The 27,369-nt window shown below is 35.9% G+C and overlaps 1 pseudogene; it reads left to right on the forward strand.

Annotated features, from left to right (window-relative positions):
* Positions 1-11,928: 11,928 nt before the first annotated feature.
* On the forward strand, positions 11,929-13,050 carry LOC114534764 (annotated as a pseudogene).
* Positions 13,051-27,369: the final 14,319 nt, after the last annotated feature.

Consider the following 27,369-nt stretch of genomic DNA (forward strand, 5'->3'; position numbering starts at 1 on the left):
GTAGTCACACCCAAGGAGAATATCAACATAGCTCGATTTTCTCTGTAGTGACTCAGGATCATATTCTGTGAAAAAATTCTTTAGAATGTCACAATTTAATTTGCTCACTGGTCCTGTGATTTGTTCCATCCCGTATGCTGTGATTGTAACCTTCTTACCAAAGTTTGTCCGTATAGTGAATTCCATACTCTTCAGTGACATGAATCCTTTCTACATTACCCATTTTAGTGACATCTAGGGTAACCTTTCCGAGCTTCCAAGCTCTTATTCGCTGAGCTGCATGGTGTGTAATGTAGGTTACATTTGGGCCTCCATCACAGAACACAGTTGCTGTTTTCTTACTGCCACACACTGTTGCTTTGTATATAGCATAAAGGGATAGTGCATCACTTTGGGAAACATGGGTTTCTTTCCGTTGAACTTTCTCTTCCTCTGCACTTTGAGGTTTTCCTTCATCTTCTTGCCTTCACAAAGTAACTGATGATGTTGAATATTCCAACATCCGCAGGGCTCTGTTTTGGTGCAGTCTTTTCTTTCTTGATTGGACGTCCGCAATACAAGCAACAGTTTCTCATTCACGTTCCAGAAATTGCATGAAATAAACAAATGGGTGTACTTTCTCAGTGGCAGTCATCTCATTGTATTTTCTACGCCGGGAAACCTTCAAATGACATGGTAACAGTTTCATAATCATATCAACATCTCGCAGTGTGAGAATGTTCAAATTTCCTAACTTGTCCAGTTGGTTATATGCAGATTCAACCTTGTCTACTAATTCCATTAAGCCTTTATAGTCCTCTTCTGATACTACCTTTAACTTGTGTAAGTCGTTTAAAGCCGCATTAACACTGGCGCCAACGTCCTTGCAATAACTTTCCCACTTTTGCCACATAACATTATAGGCTTCAGGCTTTGTGACAAACGCTGACTTTATGCGTTTGCTTGCTTCTCCCTTAACAGATTTCTTGAGTTTGTGGCTTAGTGCTGTCTTGTTCTGATATCCTGTCTTTGCTACAGACTTCCAAATTGCTCTGAGTTCAGTCTGCATGCAACGACTCAAGTACACTAAGTTCAGAAACTCTTCCACACAGATGATCTAACATAGATTGTAAATCTTGTTTATCAAGTTGTAATTCTTGAAGATTAGGATTCTCAGAGTTAATGTTCTACTGCATCAAGCAACTCACTTATTTTTCGCACTTCTAACTTTAAGGCAATTCGCACAAGCTGTGCAGCTTGATCCTTACTGACTTGTTCGTTAGCAATCTTTTGTTGTACAAATACATCTAGCCTCAGTGTAACACTGCTTAACATTGTCTCTATATTCATTAATACTCTCTCTGTTAACTACACAATGTTCTACGTTACTTTCTTCCAATACAAGTAATTCAAACTCTTCATTCACAACCCAAAAATCGTCATAAACCTTTTCAAGTTCCATCATTAATCCTTTCAATTTCTCTGCATCTTTGTGGGCTGCACCAACAAGTCAACTTAATGCCAAAGAAACTGCTGTTTTGGCTTTACTTCGCTCTAGTTTCTTTTCTTGAACACTCATTCTTCTTCTTCGGGGACAAAGATAACATTGTTAAAAAATCATAAATTGTACATTTAATTGAGTACAAAGAGTGTATTTGTATCAACAGCAGTTATTCTAGTACTGCAGACTCAATGTTGGATGATGTGTCAGAACTCATTCAAGTATTTAGCATGGACTCAACATTGATTAGGGGGGCGAGGGGGAAAATCGAAACAGAAATTATTATGTTTTGCATAAAAAAACTACAAATCATTTTGAGTGTAGTCAATGGTTTTGGCTAGGATTGTCTGAAAATATGCAAAATGGTGTTCAAAAGAAGAAAATAAACAAAGGAGGTAGACCAAAAAAATTGAATGAAAGGGATAAGAGAGTCTTAGTAAGGACAATTAAAATATTACATGAAAAAGATAGCACTTTTACGTCTAAGAGACTTGCTAGAGAGACTGGAATAGATCTGACAAAAGTTAGTATGCGTACAGTCCGCAGGGCGATGAATAACGCCAGTTTTGAATATTTGCAAGCAAAAAAAAGGGCATTTTAAAGAAAAGCGATTTAAAAAAGAGACTTTCCTTTACCAATAAAATGAAGAAAGAATATCCAAACAATGTATGGGAGAGGGACATAAACTTTTTTTAGACCGTGTTGGCTTTGCATACAAACAAAATCCATTTGATCAAGGGAGTTTGCCTAAAAAGGACAAATTTGGAGAAAGCCAAGTGAAGGGGGTCTTGATTTTGGGTGCACAGCAAAAGGGAAGAAGGAAGGAAGTGGTGGAAAATTAGTAAAACTGATGGTGGCTATATTGCATGGGAAAGGTGTTCTAGATTGCGAACAGTATGATAAAATGTCCGGTTCCTACTTTCAGGACTACATAAATCGCACGTTTCCAACTTTGTTTTAAAAAACTGATAAATGGCAGTCTAAACTATGGATTCAAGATGGGTGCCGTTGTCAAAATAGTAAAGCAGCGAAAATTGCTATGAGAGAATCAGGATCAGATTTGCTTTCAATACCACCTAGAAGTATTGATATAAATCCGATCGAGAATCTGTTTCATCTTGTGAGACGAGAACTCGACAGACAAGCAATCAGCGGATGTATAGTACAGGAGAGCTATAATTAATTCGCCACGCGAGTTATTGAATTATTGAACTATGAGTGAATGTAATAATAAAAAAAACAATTATTTACAGGAGTATAAACTATAATGAAGTCGATATATTAGAATTACAAAATTCAATGCGGTGTCGTTTTAACGGTGCACCAATGAACGTGCTAGAAAAATGCAAAATATCATTCAAAACAATAAAAATAGAAGAAATAAATTGTACTGTCTTTAAACTATTTACAATGCTATTAACTGTGATGTAATTTTTCGCACAAATTCTTAATATTTTTCAAAATCACAACAGTTCACCATTTCTGACATAAAGCAATTGAATCATCATATCTTATATCACTGTACGGTGCACCAATGGTGAACCGCTGAATAAGTGTGTTTTTTTAATGTACTGCAATCCTGGTCAAAACATTGACGACACTCTGTGTTAATTGACACTACAGTCAGCAGTCGCGGGGTTTATTTCAAAATTCTCCCCCTTTCCCCCACAAATCAATGTTGAGTGATGTGTCATAACTCATTCAAGCATTTAGCATAGATTCAACATTGATTAGGGGGGCGAGGGGGGAAACGAAACAGAAATATTAATATTTTGCGTAAAAAAGTACAAATCATTCAGAGTGTAGTCAATGGTTTTGGCCAGGATTGTGGCTAACTCGTAATATTCGTTTTTAAATAATACAAGTAGGCATGTTTGTTTTTTAAATAGCGACATGAAATAAACACGTACAAAGCACCTTAGTAGATTACGCTGTAAACTGTATCCTATAATATCATTAGCATAACATATAGCTATTCACATATATAGAGTTGATTTCCACAAATTGCGGCATTATTGTTTTACACATCATGCTGTTCGTTGCATACCAGTGTTGCAAGTTGAACACTTGCAAAGATTTTCACATACACAACAACACAAGTGTAATGGTTTATGGAGTGTATCTAATTCATAATCCAGTGATCTTAATAACTTTTTTAAGCATAAGTCAGTGCTTGAGCAAAAATTACGCATGTCATCTTGCATTCAAACTCTGTTTTTGCCAATATCCCTGTTGTTGTAATACAATACAGCAAATGATGACCTCCCATCCCTACCAGCACGTCCCGTTTCTTGAAAGTATTCTTTCACAGTGCAGGGGGGTCCAACATGCACAACCTGGCGGATGTCAGGTATGTCCAACTCCATCCCAATTGCTACAGTAGCAAAGACCACGCGAACTGTACTTTTTCCAGAACAGAGCTGCCTCAAGATTTCTTCTTTCATTTGATTAGTCTGTGGAAAATGATACTGTGCAAATAGCCTATTTGCTGGAATTGAAGTTGCACCAGAGAGAAAGTATTGCTTGATTCCAAAAACATGTTAAACATATGCAAAGCCGCACAAACGTAATGAAATGTATATAATAGTTAGAGGGTATGCAATCTTTTGCTGCAAAAGATTACTTGCAATTGGCATCAGGATTGATTCAATGGTGTCAACATCATGCCCAGTTCAAAATACTTTCTTATAGTAAATATTTTTCCTACCTGGATTGCCGATGACATTCTTGCATTTCTTTAACCCCAAAGAATCTTTAATACACTTGACGTGACCAGTCAACTATGCAATGAGCTTCATCAATCACAACTGCCACAACATTCTCTTGATATGGCTTGCTCAAAAGTCAGTTACGCCCATATTTGCTCGAGATTAGTGTCTCTGGATGGGCAAAAACAATCTGATAGTGGCCATCGCATTTCAGCGCTAGTTTCTAAATTATCACTATCCTCTGAACCGTACGTTATTTGACCTTCTCTTGCTTCCTTCACGTTTATAATCCACGATCTAATGCCGCTCATGCTCAGGCGAGATACTTGATCACTCATTAAAGAGTTCAATGGCAACACAACCATAACAATTGAGTTCACTACTGTCACAGAAAAATTGCCTGGTGATCTCCATAAAAAAGGCAAATCGCCAGCAACTTGAATTTGGCAAACAACAACATTGGCAGCAGATGAAAAATCCAACTTCCCTAGCCCGTTGGCAAAACACACATCACTTTTTTCAGATAGACGTTCTCCAGACAAATAATTTGTTTTTAGTTTTAAAATAGTGTTTTTGGTATACACTATTTAAAGAGCAAATTCCAAGCAAGATAAAATGCAATTGGTCTAACATGCGAAAACCGGAATGAATATCTTTTCTTACACCTGAGGCGATAGATTCCCATGCTGTGAAGTCATCAGCCCCGACCAGGGTCTTCGTCGCGTAGTTCAGCGCCCTGTGACACAGAAGACCCTGGGTAGGAGGTTGCTCTGAGGCATGAACATTAATAAGTGTGGTACATGTATGCCTACATCATACAAGATTGCTGCTCAACAATCCCAACAATCCCAAAATGATTAAGGAATATAGATAATTCATTATGATCGAGTACTTGTAACATATACTAGGATATTGTCTAAAACTGAAATCATATTGCACCTTATATGAGAAGCGCAGGATATTAGGTGTTTGGCAATCTGATTGGTTCTGTAGTTAGGAGGATATTAACAAAGATCCTGCCATTAGATAAAAGTTAATAACATAGCTTGCAGATTTTAATAATAAATGACAAAGGATTTCAAGTATTACTTGCATGTTAGATTTTTTCATAGTGGGAGCCTTTGCAAATAATAAAAGTCATTCTGCTCACTTGTACAGCTGATTCAATTAAGTTTGTCCCAAACAATAATCAATTGTACAATATAACACAAAAGTGATGGAAATCAGTTTTAAATGGTTGAACACATCAGAAGGCTTATGGCAATGTTTAAAATATTTGTATATTCCCACTAGGCTATTTAAATATAGGAAATCTATAGTCTAATTCTTTTAGCGCTCACATTGTACGATTGTTGAAGACATCCCTAATTGACATAGCTGTATGACTACTAGCAAACTCCTCGTCGGTTATCAGCACATATACAACTCAAGTTCGCAGAATAACAGTTAAATATTCATTATGGAAAAGTAAATACAGGGCATTATGTGAATTACTGTGAATTAATATATGCAGGAAAACAAACAAACGCACCTGTGAAGAATACAACTACGGCATCAGCACCTTTGTTAACACTCAAGTCTACTTCAAATGAAGAGTTTAAGAAGAAGAGATTATCTTGTACCAATCAAATTCATTGGGGGAAAAAGAAAAAAAACACAAGAGGCGGCCACAGTTCTAGTTGGAGTTATTGAAACTGAAGAAGGAAGGCTAAAACCCTTAAAGGGAAGGACACTCCCATTACTAATTCAAACCAGTTCTAATGCAGAATGCTTGCTCAATGCAAAGTGGAGAAATATTCTAAACATTTTAAGCAGTTCAGCAAACATGCTCAGTATGTTCTTTTGTATGCAGACCACTCTGTTGTCAACATGTTACCAGGAAACCATAAACATTCCCTGTGCAATGGTTGTTCTAGATCAATTGATCCATCATCATCTTTCAAATATATGAAAAAGTTTATCCAAAATTGCATGCATGATTTGTGGAAATGTGACCGACAATTTTCAATTTGTTGGTTGGTCCATATTTATGGCCTTCTTTATCTGATCTAAAATAACTTTGAAATGCTGCGATGTTGCAGTTTTTGGTTCCATAATCTGTATGAGTTACCATAGGACATCCCCCATGTTCTTCTATGCAATCCAAATACAATTTGGTAGGTTCATTGGGCGAGTTGTTTGATTTAGAGACCTCTAACCACAGGACTTTTTGGCCAAATCTATCTATTGCTCTATTGATGGGGAAGCCGAAAGGCTTCAACTTATCATATCGTAGAATATTTAAATAATTAATGCAAAATTACACAAGAAACAACAAAAATTAATTAATAACACATAGATATCTCTTGCATATTTTAAAATAAACCAAACAAAATGCACATTTTCAAGTGTATAATACATGGAAAATCACCCTCAAATGATGTGTATCTGTATAGCAATATACATTGAGCAAAAATACATCAAAAATCACCCTCAAATGATGTGCATCTGTATAACATACATTGAGCAAAAATACATCTTTACTGCAATTAAACAGTATTTTTTCTTATACACCATGCTTATGGATGCGTACCACTTCAAAAAAATCTTCCTAATTGCAGTAGGTTGTCTAATTTAAAACTAATGACAAACAATCATTTAGAACTGCACACAATAAAACAAACCATCAATGTGCCAGCAATGATTTAAGCCCATAAGATCTGTATTTTCGTGGCTTCAATCTATTTCCTTTTCGTGTTCTACTAGCTTCTGGGTCAATTTTATGTACAATTTGGGCAACCAATTTTCTCGGCACATGCAGGTGGTGATTTATACAGAGAAGATGCTAAATCTTTCTATACCCAGACAGTTCACAACACTCTTGCATTTCCCTTTGTATGATACTTCTTAAATCTTCAGGATCAATTATGTTATTTTTCTTCTTTAGGTTATACACTGCAAGTTTCCTTTTTAGTGTATGTGTAGAAATAGAAATACCATGATAAACCTCAAAATGATTGATGATGCCTTCATATTTGTAACCCAAATGAAATTAATATTCAATTACATCTCTTTCCTGATCACTTGAATCAGGCGATGCCGCTACAAAACATACTTATGTTTTGTTATTATTTAAATAACACCTTTCTTTCACTAGTTTTGCAACCATCAACAAGTTCAAACTCTTCTTTTATAGATTCTTCAAGTTCAAGTTCAAACTCTTCTTTTATAGGTTCGAAAAATTCTTTTATTCAACAGTTACTTTTAGTTTAAACAGCTAAATGAAAGAGAAAATTACAAACTATCTAGAAATCGGGATTAAACACATAAAATGAAGCTATTTTTCCCTCACTGCTTCAGAAACAAAGTCCAAACTGAGTTTCTTGTTTCACTCTACTCTCAGTCCTTTTCAAATTAAATTTTACATTGCAGTTCCCTGCCTTTTATCTTGATAATTTATTGAAATTGGCTATACGCAATTATCAGGCTTTGTAAATGAATTTATCATTCCAGTCTTGTAGAGTTCACTGGCACTGGTTCTCGCATGGTCACGACATGAAATTGAATATGTTTGAGGCGATTCTAGCTTCAGAATGATATTGATATGTCTACAGAAATTAATGAGTAATCAGTTCTCTGCTTCTCGGTGACTTCATACTGTACAGTAGGCAACAGGTAATTGTTTTACAATTTGTGGTTTCAACTTGTAAATGCCATTTCATTTTGTTGTTCATGTTGACTAGATAATATTAATTTGTCATGCAACTTTGGTTGTTCGTAACAACTTAATATGCTGTCAAAAAAACACTGAAGTTTCTGCAGTGGTGGACCAGCATGGAGGCACTCATTCAATGAGGGTGCATTATCGGAGGCACGGGCAGATGCATGGTAAACCACATGTAGTTCGGTGGTCTCCGCCTGTTCTTTCAGTACTGGATGATGCAGAATATGAAATTCCTTTCTAATCTCCTGTTCCGGGGCTTTCTCAATGATGCTGTTTGCTAATTGATCACAAATCACCTCTTCGTACTCTGCCAATATGTCTGTGCATCGTAACTTACATAACCAAGGCAGCGGATACTTCCATGATAGTTGTTCGGAAGGTCAGGATGGTTTCCCTTCCATGGCAATGCCGATTCATACCAACCATTGGGCAAGCAGGTTAGCTGTTCTTTAAAAACTCAGCATACACATCGCCTTGATCTCCAATGGGGGTGTCCGGTAAGACTAGTACATCTAAGGCACAAAGGTGCTCATAATTGGTGGTGAAGTTGACAGCCAAATAGGCTTGTGACAAAGTGCCGTCTGCTCCTGGTGACATCAGTGTCTATCCTAATTGCATCAACTCAGCTACAGGATCACCATCTATTACCCACCGGTAACCTTTCTCCCGTCCAATTTTTTTGCAAAATCCTTGGCTCTTAATATAATGTGTACTGCAAGTTGGCTTTCCTCATCTTTATTGTCCATTTGTATGTCTTTAAGGTGGGAATGAATTTCAATCACTTGCTTGTAGTGGGGATTGTCCAAGGTGAGTAGCTTATACTTGTCTATTACAGTAAAATTGACATCTAATTGAAAATCATCCATCACTGAGTGAATGACTATGTCATAGGTCTTTCATCTCTTTAGTGGTCACACCCATGAGCCTTGCAATTTGGCATAAATCTGTGGATCGTGGTTGAACTTTACCCAGGTTCACAAATGTTGAGGATACATACGAGTGACTTGCCCCAGAATCTAAAACACGCTGGGCAAACGAGAAGCAAAAAAGTGCCACGAAGAATGTAGCAAATAAATTTGCGCAAGCTGCTTTGGCGAGTTGGAAACTGGGACCTAGTTTAAACACGCCTCGCTACCTCAAAATCCCGCCTTTCTCACGCTTCCCACGATTCATTTCAGTCTTCACTGCTATGCCAACAATGTTTTCCAGAAGACCTTTATTTTGATACCAAATAATGATGCATTTCGTATGAAGAATGCCCTGAAATTTTCGTTTTAATGCGGCTAAGATTTTGCAAAAATCGAACTTGTTGAAACATAGAAAATGTTGGTCGATTATGGCTTCAAATAAAACCGTATCCTTGTGGTTACGTTTGCTCTCTTTTCCATTATTAGTGATTCTTTTCTTCAGGTGAGAAACCTATGTTTTTGTATTTTTGTTAGCTATTCTTGTTGTTGTGTATTTGGGGAATGAAATTTGACGGTTTGTGCATGTTGTTTATTATGTTGTTACTTTCTTCGTTTAGTATGCCTTTCAATCCGAAGAAAACATACTCTTGTTTTAATGTTGGTGCATACATGAAATCAGTGAAATTAAAACGAGAATGCTTGGCCACTAATCATCAAGATATTTTGAACAAGGAGCAACAAGTAAACAAAATTCAAAGTGAATTAAATCGCCTTACATCAAAGGTACTGATATATGCCAATATGCAAACTAATATTGTTGATTAAAGTGTTACTGAAACGAAATTTTCATATTTGTGTTTTTAACACAATCGGTTTCTTCACGTTTTACTGATCATTTTGAGCTATCGCACAATGAATTCTGACGACGAGAACGTGTTTAAAATTGCGAGCAAATGTGGCATTTTTGCTTGTTTCGATGCGAAATTGACCTTGCGCGTGTGACGTTATTTAAAGGATGGAAGTTAAATTTGATAAGCTATAAACCTATAAAGATATGTACAAAATTGTTGCTTTTTAACTCGAGTTGTAGCTTAGTTTTAACTTTCCTTCACGCAGCTTGTGTAAATTAGCAAAACAATTAATGCACGCAGGTAACCCACATTCACAGTCACTTATAAAGGTCTTGAGTATAGATAATTTTTGGGAAATAGCGCAGCATCCTTGACGCATTTTGTGGTTATTTCCCACGCAAGTATTATCAGAGACAAACTGTAACTTGCTTGCTCGGCAATGATATAAAAAGAATAAATTTCCGAGGAGTTAGTCTGTACTCTGTTAGGTAATCTGAACGAAACGATACACTGCAAGTTAAATATGGCGAGCGCGCAGGATTATGCAAAAAAAACTCGCGGAGGACAATACTGTGTTGCGGGATGGCCCAACGGGAAAAGCTGCACGAATAGCCAACATACAGAAGGTGTTTCTGTACATCGTTTCCCTATGAAGGACAAAGAGAGGCTGAATAAATGGACAACATTTGTAAGAAGACATCGACCAAAATTCATTCCTCAACAGTATTCTGTGCTGTGTTCCATGCACTTTGCCGATTCCGCATTTACTGTGAACGTAGAGGTCGCTAAAGCGCTAAATATGAGACGACAACTATGCCCTGATGCTGTTCCAACAATAGACTCGATAGAAAACAATTCTACGGAGAGCGATTTGAGTAACAGGGACCGCAGAATGGTATGTATAGATTAATACAAATAAACAACAGCGCAAGTGCAAAATACCATGTTATTTAAAAATATCACTTATTATCTTGAACAGGCATTGCGTGAAGTGACTCGCATTGTAAGTGGTGTTGATCTGACTGTTGAAAATATTGAATATGAGGCCGAACGAAATGCTAATGTCTCGGACATTTCAGAAAGTATTGGTATTGGACCTAGAAATGATACAGAAGAAAAAGATAGAAGGTGCAGCAAATGCGACGTTCTTGCAAACAGAGTTGTAAAACTTCAAAAGAAAATCAGTTGGCTAAAAAGATCAAAAAACAAGCTAAATGACAGTTTAAACATGGTAGATATATTGACTTCTTTCTAAAACCTCGATACTAAATATTAACAATCGCTTATATTGTATTTTGAATGGAGTTCATGCCCTTTTTTTCAACAAGTGTTTGTAATCCTCTATTGTGAATTAACTTCAGGAAAGTGATGAGTCAGATGCTGAAAGTGAGGATAGTCAATCGAGTACAGAAGAAAATGAGTTTTTTGATATTGATGACATCCAGGAGATTGTAAGTGATCAGGATAATACAGACGTGGACTGGCAATATGAATACGAACAGTTTCAATCAGAAGCGGAAAATGTTGATGATTCCCAGTCACGAAACACTGTTACGTAAGTTAGAGAACATGAATGATTTACAAACAAAATTCAACTTACAGAAATATATATTTAATCATGTTTAGGATGGAACCTGGTAGCCTGCCATGCGATGAACCGAAATTTATTGTTTTTTACGGCATGCTACTATCGCTGTTTACTATGTTTTGCTTCAATTGCAAGAGTCCAAATCCCAAAGTAGATATCAAGAGGAATGGCTCAATGGCTGTTGTAACTCAATGTTGTTCAGCCTGTGGACCTATGAAAAGTTTTCAGTGGAACAGTCAGCCATATGTATTAGGAAGGCATGCAGCTGGTAACCTTATGACAAGCTTTGCTATCTTAATGTCAGGTGTTAGTATAAGCAAGGTGTTTCTACTTTTCAAGCATTTGGGCCTTTGTTCAATTACCAGTAGAGCATATTACATACACCAAAACAAATTCCTGATCCCCTCTGTGATGATGCATTGGGAAAAGTACCAAAAAACCCTTATTGAGGAACTGAAGAAAATAAAGGATGCTACTTGGTCTGGCGATGGTCGTTTTGATTCAATGGGCCATAGTGCCAAGTATGGTGCTTACTCTATGTTCTGCAATAGTATTTCCAAAATTGTCCATTTTGAAATCAGACAGGTAAACTATAGACTATTTAAATTAAATGTCAAATTAATTCAATACATAATTAGTTCAATTTACTTGGTTTGGAGTTTCATAAGCAATGTTGACTACAGCAGGTTGTTGCACACCCTCCATTTCTTTTTGTATAGTCAAATCAGTCAGGTAGCAGCAATGCCATGGAATTGGATGGAGCTCAACGGTGCTTCCAATTTCTGAAGGATAATGGACTGAAAATTCCAATATTTATCAGTGATTGGCATAAAGGGATCGCAAAGTGGATCAGAACTACTGAAAAGGAAACCCAACACTTCAATGATTTGTGGCATTTCCAAAGGACTTTCCAAAAAGATCTTGAAAGCTAGCAAAGAAAAAGGATGCGAGTTGTTGGCATTGTGGATGAAAGGTATCCGTACCCATTTGTATTGGAGCGCTATGTCTACAAAGATGGGATATGGGGATATGATTGTAGCGAAATGGAAATCCATTGTCAGGCATATTACAAACAAGCATGAAAATCACCCTGATGAGTTGTTTCCACAATGTGCTCATGACGAACTTGATGATCGTCTTTGGATTCAAAATGGTATGTATTAACTTTTAGATAGTTTTGTACCTTCTATTCTTTCTATGAATTTGTTTATTTCATCTGCAGGAACAAAAGCCTTCCAGCAGCTTTCCTCCATTTTGCTAAAAAAAACAATGCTAAAGGATGTTAGACGACTATCCTCTGAAGCACAAACCAGCTGCCTAGAAGGTTTTCATTCAACATTAAATGGCTGGCATCCAAAGATGACCCACTTTTCATGGCTTGGCACCTACTGCAGGTAAAAGAATTATTGCTAAATCTATACAATATCTTTCCTGTTTCACTTGTAACTTTTAATTATAATATAACTGATTTGCTCCATTTAGACACACCCTAGCAGTACTTCATTTTAATGAAAACCTTAACCGCCAACCGAAAACAACAAAAAATGGAACACCGTATTATAGTGTGACATACCCGAAATTTAAATTTGGGGAAGAAGTTGTGAGAACAGTTTCTTCAGCTCCATCATATAGTAAGTGTGGTGATGCTGAGCAATGTGAAGAGGAATCTATAATCAACCCCAGGTTTAACCAAAGTACTTTGATATTATCTTTCCAGACTATGTTAATGAAATAAAAATGGTCGTGATGTTTAGTTCTGAGGAAACCCTGGACAAGGTGACAAAGAAATATAAGGAAAACATCCCAGAAGCCTTGAATACAAGTTTCCCAGGTCGACTGTCCAAAACTGAAGCAATCAAACGCCAGTTGGATAGAAAGCAACTTCCTTCAACTCCATTGTTTCCTTCATGTAGGTTGTTCATGCAAACATATACAACAAGCATGGATAACACATTCTAAAAATTCCAAAATAAATTGTTAACCTTATATTTGCAGATCAAGAACAAGATGCGATGCAAGCTAGAGCTTTGGCTCTAGAAAAAGAAGCTGCTTCAACAGTTCCCACTAAAACAAGGAAAACTCCTTGCTGCAGAAAATGTGGACAGCCTATGAGGGGTCATTTAAAAAGTCAATGTTCACAAGGATCAACTGACAACCAGTCTTAAAAGCAACCTTTCTATGTAAATATAATTGTAAATACTACAGTGTAAGATATTTCATACTTTCATTAGTTTCTTTGCTGTGAAGACTTGTAGCCAGCAAATTCATTGGGATTTTCTAGTGGAAATCTCTTTCTAATGTCTGTGTAGATGCATGCAGGTAAAGGTCTAGAATTTTCCCAACCAAGGCATCCACACAGCCATCGAATAATCCACCGGTATGCAACTGCCCTTAAGTATCTATAAAAAATATCCACTTATCAAAAAGTATCTATTTTGACCGAGTCGAATTGACCGAGTCAAATTGACTTACTCATTTTCATGGATCCCACGGCGCTTGTATGACCTTCCATCTTTGTCTCTCAAAAGTGGGCCAACATTTTTCAAGACTGTTGGATAGGTCATCACTGTATATTCCTCATGAAGGGTGACACAGCTTATATTTTCAATGCTGCCATCGAACACCAGTTGATGCAAAGCAGGCCCTACCTCTCTACAACATCGGTATTCGATAGCATCTGTAAGCATTTCCGTTCGACACAAGCTACACGCGCATCTATAAAACAAGAAGTACTAATTTATTTCACAACAAAATAAGAGAAAAAACTTCAATTTCATAACTTACCATTCTTCCAATTGAGCCGTTCCTTCGAATCTTGCTTCCAACGTCCGAGGGGCGATGCCATCTGCGTCGTCTTCGACAGACACGAAATTCTCCTCGGCGTCGTTTGCCAAAGGCTCGTTTTCGTACGGATTCACAACCGAGTTTACAACTAGTGTATCCTCATCGCCGGAATCTGAACGCAAATTTTCATTTTCAGCGTCAGATTTCTCGCTTTCAAAACTGTTCACTCTCACTGCTTGATAAACTCATGTTTATTCATGAATATATTCAGCGCATCTATCAAAACACTAGCAAAGCTATGCTCTTACTTCTACTTCCCTCCTTTTAATTACGTCACACCGACATCATATATCAAGAGTAAAAATTTGCATGCATAACCTAACTTTGAGGCAAAATCTATTTGTGTTCCCATTATTCGATTTTGATAAAAGATATACCAAATTGATCAGGAAAGTTTGAATTATCCGATAAAGAAAAAAAAAGTACCCAAAATTTCATTTCAGTAGCACTTTAAGCCCAACTCAAAGCAATCATGTTTTGTTTTAAGCTTGTAATAGAAAATAAATAGAGTAGAATTTAGAGCACTTATTGGCTTTAAATAGTAATTTTACCATGCATTATTATTTTAATGTTCCTAGCTTTAATATGGAATACCGGACGCATGGTCAGGTATACAATAAATAGCCTGCTGAATTATAATTATTCCTGTTCTTCTATATTTCCCCTCTGTAGGCTTCAGGAATGGGTGCCAAAGTGAATGCACTGCAGGAAGAAACCTCAAGCCAAAAATCTGAAAAACATCAATCTGGCATATTTCTTTCAGATATTTGTATTGAGAAGGCGAAAGTTACCAACCTCTATCAATGGCACTGGTCAGTTAATGTCAACAAGGACAAAGAAAAGAAGATTACAAGAAACTATCCAAGCTGCCTCGGAAATACATGGTGGTACTGAAAGCAACAGTGAACCCGCTGTAGCTAGAATGATTCAGACTCTTAGCTCAAGTGCCTCCAGAGACAGTGTTGTGTCTGCGGTATGTGAAAAGATGAAGCTTGCTGAGGATATAACATTGAAGTTCTATGGAAGCAGTTGTACTGCATATGAACAAAGTGACAACAACATGCTAAGAAGTGTGGCAGGCTACTATGAAATGGGAGTCATGGGTAAGAGAAAATACATGAAAGCTCGTCATTCTTTTTCATTCAAATATGCCCGCTCTCAATGGAAAAAAAACACAAGAATCAAAATTGCGAAGTGCTCTGTACCCGCCCTTGTACGATATTATAAACTTGCTAAGTTTTTGAATGGGATAAGTTTGGGAACACTGCATTCAGTTAAGAGCTTGTGTGAAAATTCTCCTGATAAGCTAGTTGTTAATGGATATTATTGTGATCTTCAAGAGTTCCTTCCCAGACTAGCGGAGTTCTACCTAAACACCTTTGCTGAAAAAGATTTCAACTGGTTTGAAAAGCTATTTACTTTCAGAGTGGCAATAGGGGGGATGGTGCCCCATTTGGCAAACACAATCAGTCATGTGCCTGGCTGGTTAGTTTTTTAAAAATTGGAAAGCTCTTTCTGATTTTTAATTTTTTTTTCTGATATTTGGTGCAAATTTTTCCGAGAGCTGCCATGCAGTTGAAGTTTACGTTTCGAAACTTATCAGCGATATAGCACATTTGGAGAAAAATGTTTTCACTATAAAAGGCCAACGTGTGAGATTTGAGTTTTCTGAAATTCCCAATGACGTGAAAATGCTTTGCTTTTTGGGTTGGGAATTGTCAAACAGAGCACAATATTTCTCAACATTTGGCAGCTTTTTGTATAATGATATGAGTAACATTCAGTTTACATTTGGATCTCATAAAAATGATTGGCAACACCGTGGGATTATAAAAAACAACTGAGTGTTGTGCAAGTTGAAAATTTGAAAAAAAAGGTTGATAAGACAAAAACTGCTAAAAAAATAAAAAGAAGTAAAATTACATATTTTATTGCTGAAAAGAAGTCGAGACAAGAATATTTTCCACGCATCGGGAAGGTAATAGACAAAGCACATGTTGAACCATAACACCTCAAAAATAATGCATGTGCATTAATGTTTCGATACATTTTAGAATTTGCGATTGCCAAATCACATTTGGCACCTAGTGTGAGTAGATTTTCTGAAGTTGACCCTCTGTCTTCATTTTCTAAGCTTATCTCTAACATGAGGTCAGTTAGTAACCTTTCACGTTTGGCAAAAAAAGTTGTCAAATGGTTTGATGAAACAAAAGCATGTACAAAATCCTTTGATTATCGATTTACTGGACAGGAATCTCGACGATTTCTGCATAATTTCATGAATTTAATATCAGCCATTGAAGTTGAAAATGACCCAGAACTAGCCAGGTTTAAATTACATGTACTAGCATTTGCCACATTGTCACTTCAAGAAGCAGTGTCCTTATTCAACAGATATGATGTGCGAAAGGAACAACTCTATAAACTTGAGCAGGCTTGTAATGATTTTTATTCCTGTTGTGCACTATTTCTCCAAGTGAATCCAACTGTATGGACTCTTGGTAGAGTGGTCCCTATTCATGTTAGAGATGTATTCCAGAAATATGGAAAGGGTTTAATTATCAACTCCATGGAGGGCAGAGAAGCAAAGCACCAAGCCATAGCAAGATATGCTAAAAATTCGCTGGTATTCAATTTTCCGACATGAATTTATATTACTCATTTGGCTGAGAGAAAGGGACTACAACCTTGCAACAAGCAAGACCTGGAATACTACATATGTTCCCAAACATGTATCAGAAGTTAAGTTATACTGTTACTGTGGCCTCGCACTCTTTGAAGGAAAGAAAGTGCAAGTACTGCAAACATACCTATAGAGAAAAGATCAGAAGTAGCATACAAAGCAAGAAGGTAGTAACAGGACTTCTCAAAATATAAATTTGGATATACTGTAAAGCTGTTTTAAAAATTTTGATACAGCATACACATTTTTAAAAGCAACATTGTTGACAATTTTTCTGTCTTTTACCTATTTATTATATACATTATTTATAACACCTATAGATGTTTTAAATATTATATATTTATTTAATATGTATTTATATGTGTTTATACATTTAACAAAAAGCTTTTATCTATTTATAACAAATGTTTCCATCAATTTAAAAAAAGAGTTTTTAATGAATAACATTTATTCAATATACTCCATGTTTATTTGTGTATGTTGAGTTTAAGGTCTGTATGTGTCTACTTTGGATGGAAATCTCCTTATACAGCTTGTCACAACAGTGTTGAAGATGCCAAATTTTATACACATTCCTTTGAAGAATTTGGAATTTATTTTTTAGTTTCCAAAATAATTCAATAGTGCCTACGCATTGTGCTGGGCTTCTGAAAGGAAATTTCCTTCTGAAGTAGAAATTCCATTTGATGTTCTATTTTCTTTCCCAGGTCTAGAATACCATTATGGTGAAACTTACCTGGGGAGCGACTCCCCCCAAAAAGCCCAAACCATTCAGGGTTTAAATTTGCGGGGAATTTTTTTATGCGAGGCAAGTAGCATAATTTTGCCCCACCCCCCACACACATAACTAATTGTTTAAGACAAGGTCATGATTATACAATAAACAGCTGAATGTTTTAATTTGAAAACAACCCTAGATACATTAGCCAAAGTTAATAAGTCATATCCTAAAACCCAATCAGCCCTTTCCCAAAGCGGACTTTTAAGAGCACTCTTTTTAACTTTAAAATGTAAACATCCCAGTTAGAATAAGGGAGCAGGAACTCTTGTCTTGACTTTCAACAAATCCTTTACACAGTGGAACATGATTTCTGTTATCAAGAATTGGTTTAAAAAATACTCAGGACCACGTATGGTGACATCAAGTATGCAGAGGAAAATTGTTCACATTCTATACTCCGAAATGGAGTTTATGAAAAATTGTCCATTTTGGTGTTTATAAATCAGAGCAAAGTCTTTTCGTTCGTTTACAATTAATTCGACCCTTCCCTTTGACTTAAGATTTCGACAGAAAAACTTTTCCACTTTATTTTTTTTACTTTTTTTTATATATATAATATGGCTAGAGGCCTACCAGAAACCTTAACAGGTTTTTATTTAAGGCCCCTAGTTATAACAACAATTTTAAATCTAAAAAAAAAAATTCTATTTACAGTCAACCAAATTTTTAGTAAATTACTCATAAGGTATATTAAGTAGAGTAAAGAAAGAGAGAGGAGAAACAACAAAAACAAAACTATTTACAATGTTATAATGCATAAGTAGACTACTCATTCGAGATTTCCAAGAAATGTTTAATGTCTTTAGTTTAATAAAACAAAAAAGTTCGATGACACTTCTTATGGAGGTCAGGGAAATCAAGGAAACATTTTTGTTATCTGCCATAAAACAGTTCGGTTCATTAAATTCGTCTAATGAGCTTGATGCTATTGCTGAACGTAGAGCCTTAAAAATTTCCCAAGGAATGTCCCCTACGAAAGGATTACGAATTTTTCGTCGACCGCTAAGCATTCTTTTGATCATTGGTAACCATAACTGACTCTCTTGAGTAAGAATCAAGCCACAGCTTATGCGTGTTTCAAGTGATATTTTCATGATCGCAAAAACAGCAGATCGTACGTCAATTTGCTTTACTGAGTTGCCTGTCTCACTCCCCGGCGTCCTTTCTGCTTGCTGTAGGTCTTTTTATCTGATGCATTGTTGTTGTCATATAAATCCCCTGAATTATTCGCGACTTGTTCCACAATCTCATAAAAGCTTAACTTTAATGCGGCCGCCATCTTGTTTTGGCATACTACTGCTGACTACATATTAAAAATCTCGTGGCACTTTTTCGCTTCTCCTTTGCCCAAAGGAAGCCCAGACAAATGAGTTGAAGTCAATAAAAATTCGTAAAACACTTGAGATATGTGTTAAAATAAGTATATAATTTTCACCATCATTAAAAACGCACGTCGACTGCTAAATGCCCACCGTAGGTTTAAGTTGAATAATCAAACTATACTTTCATAATAAAAATAATGCTGAATTCAAAGGAAAGCGCTAAAAAACGTACACAAATTTTGTAAATTTGCCGAAATTTTCGTGAATACATACGGCAGAAGAATCTGATTGGTTGAGAAAAATAAACAAAGTATGATCGACCAATCAGATTGGTTGAGAAAGGTAAACAAAGAATGATCGACCAATCAGATTCTTCTGCCGGCTGCCATTTTGGGTAGTAATCCCACAAATATCCCAAGATCATGCAACCATCAATGGCAATAAAGTCTTGGAATTGTTTGGTTTACCCAAGAATGAAATCCATCCCAGTACAGGGCCGATTGACATCCTTGTTGGAATAAAGGATCTGTTCTTTCATACGGGTGAAATCAGAGTAAAGAATGGTCTTGCAGTACAAAAAAGTTCATTGGGATGGGTTGTGTTTGGAGTAAAAACTCAAAGTCAAAGTAACGAAGGAAAGAATGTTTTCCATGTTAGATTTGCCCCACCAGTTGATATAAGTGAATTCTGGAAGACAGCTTCAATGGAGGTATCTGTATCCCCCTGTATGTTCGAAGCTGGAAAGATGTTGCCACAAGAACGGGCTGAGATGAAAATCATTGAGGAAGCATGAACACTTGAACATAATAAATGGACAATGAATAACCCCTGGAAAAGGGATCCACAAGAGCTGCCCAACAAGTACACGCAATACAATACAATAAGATTTATTAGGTTCCCCATAAGGGATCTTCATACCTAATTTACAAGAATAAAAATTATATTTGTTACAATATTAATTATATAATTACTTTTATTTACATAATTAAAAAAGTTAGGTCTTAGTTAAGCCAACAATCGAGAAAATGACTTCTCAATCTATGTTTAAAAGTGTTTAAACTAGACAAGCTGCGTATCTTGGATGGCAGGGAGTTCCATAAAACAGGACTTCTATAACTAAAAGAATTCTGGGCAAACGCAGTATGGCACTTGATAAGATTAAGATTATTTTTGGTTCTAGTATTGTAGTTATGAATTTGCGATCTATTCTGGTACATGTTTGTTAGGTAGTCAAAAGAATGGAAAGGACCAAGCAACAATTGCTTTCAAAGCCGAAATTGCTGAGAGTTATAACAGCCTAATAAAAGAAATGCAAGACATGAAGTTTTCCAGGAAGCTGACAAAGAAAGAGATTGAAGAATGGAATGGCCCAGTGCATTACATTTCACATCATGTGGTCGTTCATCCAAGAGAAGAGGAGTACACCTATACAAATTGTGTTTAATTACTGGTGCAAAGGGCCGGACTGGTTAAACAATTTGTTTGGTGTGACCCTCCGTTTCGAGGAAAATCCAATAGCCGTCTGCGATGACATATCCAAAATGTACCACATGGTGTCAATACTATTATCTGACCAACATGGAAACCGATTTGTTTGGCAAAACAGCAAAACCGACACGGTACCGGACATTTACGTTAAGACCGTTCTAACCTTTGGAGACCCAACAGCACCTGCAATGGCAACAATTGCAATGAGAAAGACAGCGATGTTTTGGGGACTGTCTGGACACCCAAAGAAGACAAACTTTCATTAAAGATCAAGACTGAGTGTCATAAAAAAGTATTGTCTAACCAAAGCCCTGTCTCTTTACCGAAGCTGAAGAAGCGAACAATCCTAAGTAAAGTGTCAGCTATATATGATCCAGTTGGGTTTGCGGCAGCCAATGTCATAAAGTTTTAAAAGAACTGTGGCAACTCGGATTAGATTGGGATGATAACATCTCACCTGCCTTAAGACAAAAGTGGATTAGTCTTCTGGAAGAAGTTGTAAGCTCAATGATGTTAAGTTTGACTGTAGCCTGACACCAACTGAGGTTGTTGGAAAGCCCTCTCTTACTGTGTTCTGTGATGCATCGCGCTTGGCATTCGGAGCAGTAGCTTATATATGTGGAAACAAATGGATGGAAACTTCGGTGTAAGATTTGTCACAGCGAAATCAAGAGTTTCACCCCTCGAAGAGCTCACAATCCTTCGCCTCAAAATTCAAGCAGCTGTAATAGAAATTCGTGTGGATAAAACCATTCAAAATATATGGCAAGAAAAGTTCTAAGAGAAGAAAGTACACCAACTTAAAATATAAAACTTACAATTTGATGCATGTGTTGATGATGATATATTGATATTGTAATACATACAGTAATTATGAAATTATGATCATACATAATTATTAAAGTGATGAAATATATACAAATAAACATAGACACAGAATAAAGCACAATGGACCTATAGCAGAATCCATGTCTTATTGCAAACTCTATGGCTTGTTTATTAAAATGCATTGCTATTGTATGTGCTAAACAATCCAGCGACTTTCTTCTTCTAGTCGGTGTATTGTAAATTAGCTGATGATTTCAGGCTTGTTAATCACTCATATGTCATGGGTTCAATGACGCAAGATGAAAGTGACTTAACTTTGCTTATGGCTATGTAAGAAACTTCAGCAGTTCTTTCAGATTTACCAATATCTATCCAAGCTTTTGGAAGAGTAAGTCCTTGGCTCTTGTATATCGTTAGAGCCCAGGCAAGTTTTAGTGGCAGCTGTTGGTGCTCATGGAAACTAGTTTCTGACTGTGACAAGACTGTTATTGGACATATTGGAACACAAAATGGTTTGTCTACATGAAATGCAGGATCTCTGTAGTTATACTCAAACTTAATAATGACTGCAATAGGCAAGTCAGGTGGTTGGTGGTTGTTGTGAAAAATAATATCAACTGTCGAAGCCTTTGCGAAGTCTTAATGATAACTCTCTAAAAATAATTTGTTCAGATGTCATAACTTGTACTAGTTGAGTTACTGTAAGTTTAACAAGTTTTTCAAACATTTGATAGGCTTGAAAACCTTGTTCACCAACAGCGCTTGATGGTTTCGCATGATAAAGAGGTTTATCTGCCACTGGTGGCAATTGACCTGGATCGCCAGTTAAAATTGATGAGTTTCCTCCAAATATTTTGTCATGACAGCCAGTTGCTTGTTTGCAACATTTGTCTATCCAACCAAAAGTAACTTGGCCAAGCATAGAATACTCATCAATGACGATGTAATCAATATCAGTCAAATTCTCCCGCAATCAGCACAAGCTCTGCCCTGTTAGATCTTTCTTACCTCGTGATCCGACAGGTAATTTCAATAAGGAATGAACAGTTATTCCTTGTATATTATACGCTGCTTTTCCAGTTGTAGCAGTAATAGCACATTTCCCTTGTAACAAATTTCAAATGCCATTGATAAGATAACTCTTACCAGTTTTTGCTACGCCATTTATAATCAAACACAATGGCTCTTTATGTAAAGATGTATTATCAAAATGAGATTTGACAATGTCGTAAGCAAATTTTTGCATTTCACTAAAAGTGTCAATAACAACATTGTCATATTGGTTGTCTATAGTGAAGTTTTCCTTGTTGGTTTTTAACCATGACGGGATTTTATTGATTTTTTGTTCAGAGTAATTACCTATGTTAACTTGCCAGTCATACATTGACATTGACAGTCATACATGGCATTTCCTCTGATGTATCAAATGGTGTGTGAAGATCTGATATAATCACCCACTCCTCTCGAGTTGTTTCTGGTTGTTCAAAAGATACAGCTTCTGATGCTTGACATTGAATAACAACTTGTAATTCGTCAAACCAATCAGGGGCATTCTGTTGTCCATATGGTGTTTGCAAGAATTTTTGCCAAGCGTTGATGAAAGTCTCTTCAGTGTAGGGTTCTCTTGATCACCCCATGCGTTATTCTGAGATCTTCTCCAAGGTTTACACCGCAAAAGTTGGTATTTGCAAAAAGGATATATAATATATTAATTATAATAAATTAATAATAATTTGCCCTTTTGGATTTGGAGAATATGTAGGAAATATTCTTGGTATAACATTCTCTGGCAATTTTGCCAGTTGATTGTTCACAACTTTGTACGTCGTAGCAAATTGGACGAAGTGCATGTTTATAACATCTTGTGATCTATCATATTCATGACGATTAGCATATACTTCAAGAAGTTAATGATCAGTGCATGATTCACCTTCTTCAACATTTTCACATACTCTATGTGAACCATTTAAACTGATTGGAATCACATTAAATGATGAGCTATGAAGTTTTAATGACAATAAATGATGCATCATCTCTTGTCTATTTTTTTAATAGCCTGACAAGGCTCGCTATTAATATCTACATTTTGAACAACAGAATTGAAAACTTGGTTTAAACTTGGTTCACCCTCACCGCAGCATATTTTGTCAGATACTCAACACAAGCATAGTGATCAATGACAACTTGAATATTGCAATTGGCTCTCCATCCCTGAGTTGAAGTTGTTGATAATTATTTAACCTGGCATCATTTCGTTTAGTAACAAGTTTAGCTCTATAATGATTATCATTATCTTTAGTGTGAATTTTTTCGAATTATATTTCAAATCTGTTCCATTTGACTTTTTTCTGAGACAATAGCTTGTACTACAATAAGTGTGTCGTTGAACCATGTTTAAAAGATCTTCATAATCAGATTGTTTTTCATATTCAGAGATACCATGTCGTTGACATGGATGAACGTCTGGTAAAAATTTTATATTTATTTACAGTACATAATTATGATAATTACAGCGCACGCTTACAAGGCCTGGGACTAGGGTGTAATCACTGAACTCAAGTAACTGTGGAAAGACTGGAACGCTCACTCTGTCGTTAACCCAGGTTGTTGTTAACTCACTTTGTTGTTAACCCGGGTTGGACCCAGGGTGAACCTACCTCCAAAGCAAGGTTCAAACTAACCTGGGTTAACTGTGCTTACATTTTCGTGTGAAGCGACATTTTACTTTCGTTTCAGGGCTCTCAACTGCAACCATCTGGAACAAATTGCTCAAATGCAAAAGAATAAAGTCGCTTTGCGTGAAAGATATCGCTAGTGGAAAACCGCTTAAGGTCCACACAGACCGGATGCGATTTGGCAATGTGGCACGATTTCTCAATATTTTTCATTCTCCAAAACAAAATAAACTTTAAACTATCATAATATTTTTGTGAATTACTTAAAGATGATACATTTTAAGTGTTCTGGTGTCAATAGACCCCAAATTTTGCTTCCAGAAATTAATTTATGCGCCTGTGAAAACTCAAAATTCGCGTCACGTTGCCGCACAGTATCCGGCCTATGTGAGCTTTTAAGGCAATTCTCCATTATGTCCGCTCCACCTGCGCACTTTGTTTTTCACACCCGATGGACTGATGCCACCTTATATTTCTGAGCTAGTTACACCCTATGTTCCCACCAGGACCCTTCGCTCAGCGGACCAAGGTCTTCTTTGTCAACCAAAGTTTAATCTCAAGACGTTTGGAGCACATATTCTTTTTCCATCTCTGCACCTACCTTATGGAACTCAATGCCTTCTGATTTGAGGAAGATAGACTCATATAGTGCTTTTAAGAAACACCTTAAGACATGGCTTTTTAATCTTAGTTTTAGTAATTAGGTTTGATTTGTCTGGTTTTATTTGTGTATATTGTTAATTGGTGTTTTATCACTTTTACCTATGTAAAGTGCTATTGAACTCTTCGAAATGGCGCTATATAAAATGACATTTATTATTATTATTACCTACAATATTGTTATTAGGTTGAGGCATTCAAATAAAGCATAGACAAAGGCTTCATTTCAATAGAGGTAACTTTTTCGGGGATACGTACTACAGTACTGGTCTTGGTTATACAGAATATGTTTACATTAGTTAGCAAACATATTTTGTTACCGTATTAAGCATACATCATGCTCACTTATATTGGTGAAGGAAACAGATGTTGGTGTTCAAGATAGTTGGAACACAAACCAGGTGTTTGGAAAAATATTTTTTTGGTAATTAATCTAAGAGACACGACGAGGCAAAGTCAGACTCCGTAATAATCAACAAAGGAGTTATGAACTATAGACAACGTCAAAGGATAACAAAAGATCGGTGATTAACAAAGACACAGTTACTGAACATGCTGAATTTCATCCTGTTATTTGCCTTTTGGTTGCTTTTACACGACAAAATTCCCTTTGACAAATTTCTTCTCCCGTTGTATGTAAAGAAGTAGATGAGCTAGTTATGAATGTATTTTAAAATTCGCTTCAATGAGCAACCGTCTATATTGTTTTGTACTTGAATACGCTCAATCACATATAGATATAGATATAGACATATATATATATATATAAATATATATATATATATATACATATATATACATATATATATATATATATATATATATATATAATTTAAAATCTTAAAATTACAATGATTTTTTGCTACTCAGAGTTTCACAATCTTTAACGATCGATCATCAGGCGATTATGAAATCAAGGAAGAGAATCAAGCAAGAAATCAACGAAATCAAGCAAAAGAATTAAAATATATATATATAATATATATATATAATATATATATATATATATATATATATATATATATATATATAGTATAAGTTTGAGCACTCTGATGACTTCACTATACAATTTTAACAATGTGTAACCGTACGTCCTCTGTCCCAAGTGCAGGAGTCACCATTGCGCTCTGGTGATTGCCGGGAGGGCACATTGTTTTACACATGTTTACATATATATATATATATATGTGTGTTTTGTATGTTCTTCTACACAAGTATAACCAACCGGGCAAGCGGAAAATTCTACTTGACCGCGGTGGGAATCGAACCTGCAATCTTCGCATTTCTAGAACGATGGTCTACCATCTGAGCTACAAGGCCAAGTTGGGAACGACTGTGATTTTTACCTAAGGTGGCTTGATACAATTTTTCGAAAATTTTAGATGCACATTTTAAACAGGGATATTAAGCACCTAAATATTTCACTATAAGGCTAAAAGTTAATATACTTTGCTGGAAACATATCTAGAGCGGAAATATTCTCAGAACTTTTGCCTGGCACCCGTTACCATGGCAACAGAGACGTTTCAAAATGGCTGCCAAACAGGGTTTAATCATGTTTATATCACAAACGAGTTCAGTGACCCCCAATTTTTTTTTCATTAAACATTTACGCCATAAATGCTTTATTTACAAAAAAGTTAAAAAAAAATTCTAACATGGGGAATTTTTTCTATTTGCAAAAACGTTGTTTTTGCGTATTAAAAAAATTAAAAAATTCCCCCATGTTAGAATTTTTTTAAAACTTTTTCATAGATAAATAATCTATAGCGTAAACGTTTAATGCAAAAAAAATTGGGGGTCACCGAACTCGTTTGTGATATATACACGATAAAACCTTGTTTGGCGGCCATTTTGAAATGTCTTTGTTTCCATGGTAACGGTTGCCAGGTAAAAGTTCTGAGAATATTTCCGCTCTAGGTATGTTTCCAGCAAAGTATATTAACTTTTAGCCTTATAGTGAAATATTTAGGTGCTTAGTATCCCTGTTTTAAATTAGCCCAAAAAAAATTCGAGAAACTGTATCGAGCCACCTTAAGATGTTATTGACATTACGGAGTTTGGTCCTTACATGTCGTTATGCAGCTACTTCTGCAAATGATGATATATTTATACTTTTACTCTTAATTGAGCCATGTGTTCACTTGTGGGGTATATATATATATATACACATATATACACATATATATACATATATATATTATAATATATATATATATATATATATATATATATATATTTCATTATTGTTAGTAATTTTATTTTGTACAGGCTATATCACAATCATTGTCCACAGAGAGAGATAACAGATCAACACCTGGGTCTAGAAAAATTAAGCCACTATTTAGAGCTGTTAATTACATTATTTTAGTTATACAAAACTGTTCTTTATACCACTGGCTCCGGCTCTACCTTTCTAATGTTAAACAAAGTAACAGTAGACAAAAGTGGCTATAGTATATTAAATTGTTGCCGTTGATTGAAAATCAAAACAACACATGCTAAGCACTTTTGCACAAAATTTTATCAAATTAAAATAAAATTACATTAGGTACTATATCCACATATAAAAGAATGAAAACATATAGAAATTATTACAAGCAATAAATTCCAAATGTGGTATGCCTCAAACAAATAGTGAAAGACATGTGATGTCTCTCGCCATAATTTTATTCCTCTGTCTCTGTACAACTGAAACATATTCATTATTGTTAGTAATTTTATTTTGTACAGGTTATATCACAATCATGGTCCACATAGAAAGATAATAGATCAACACCTGGTTTAGAACAATTAGGCCACTATTTAGAGATGTTATTATATTATTTTAGTTGCAGTAAGACATTCACA

Source organism: Dendronephthya gigantea, unplaced genomic scaffold (assembly GCF_004324835.1).
Source record: "Dendronephthya gigantea isolate DGI-Jeju-01 unplaced genomic scaffold, DenGig_1.0 000106F, whole genome shotgun sequence".
Lineage (NCBI taxonomy): Eukaryota > Metazoa > Cnidaria > Anthozoa > Malacalcyonacea > Nephtheidae > Dendronephthya > Dendronephthya gigantea.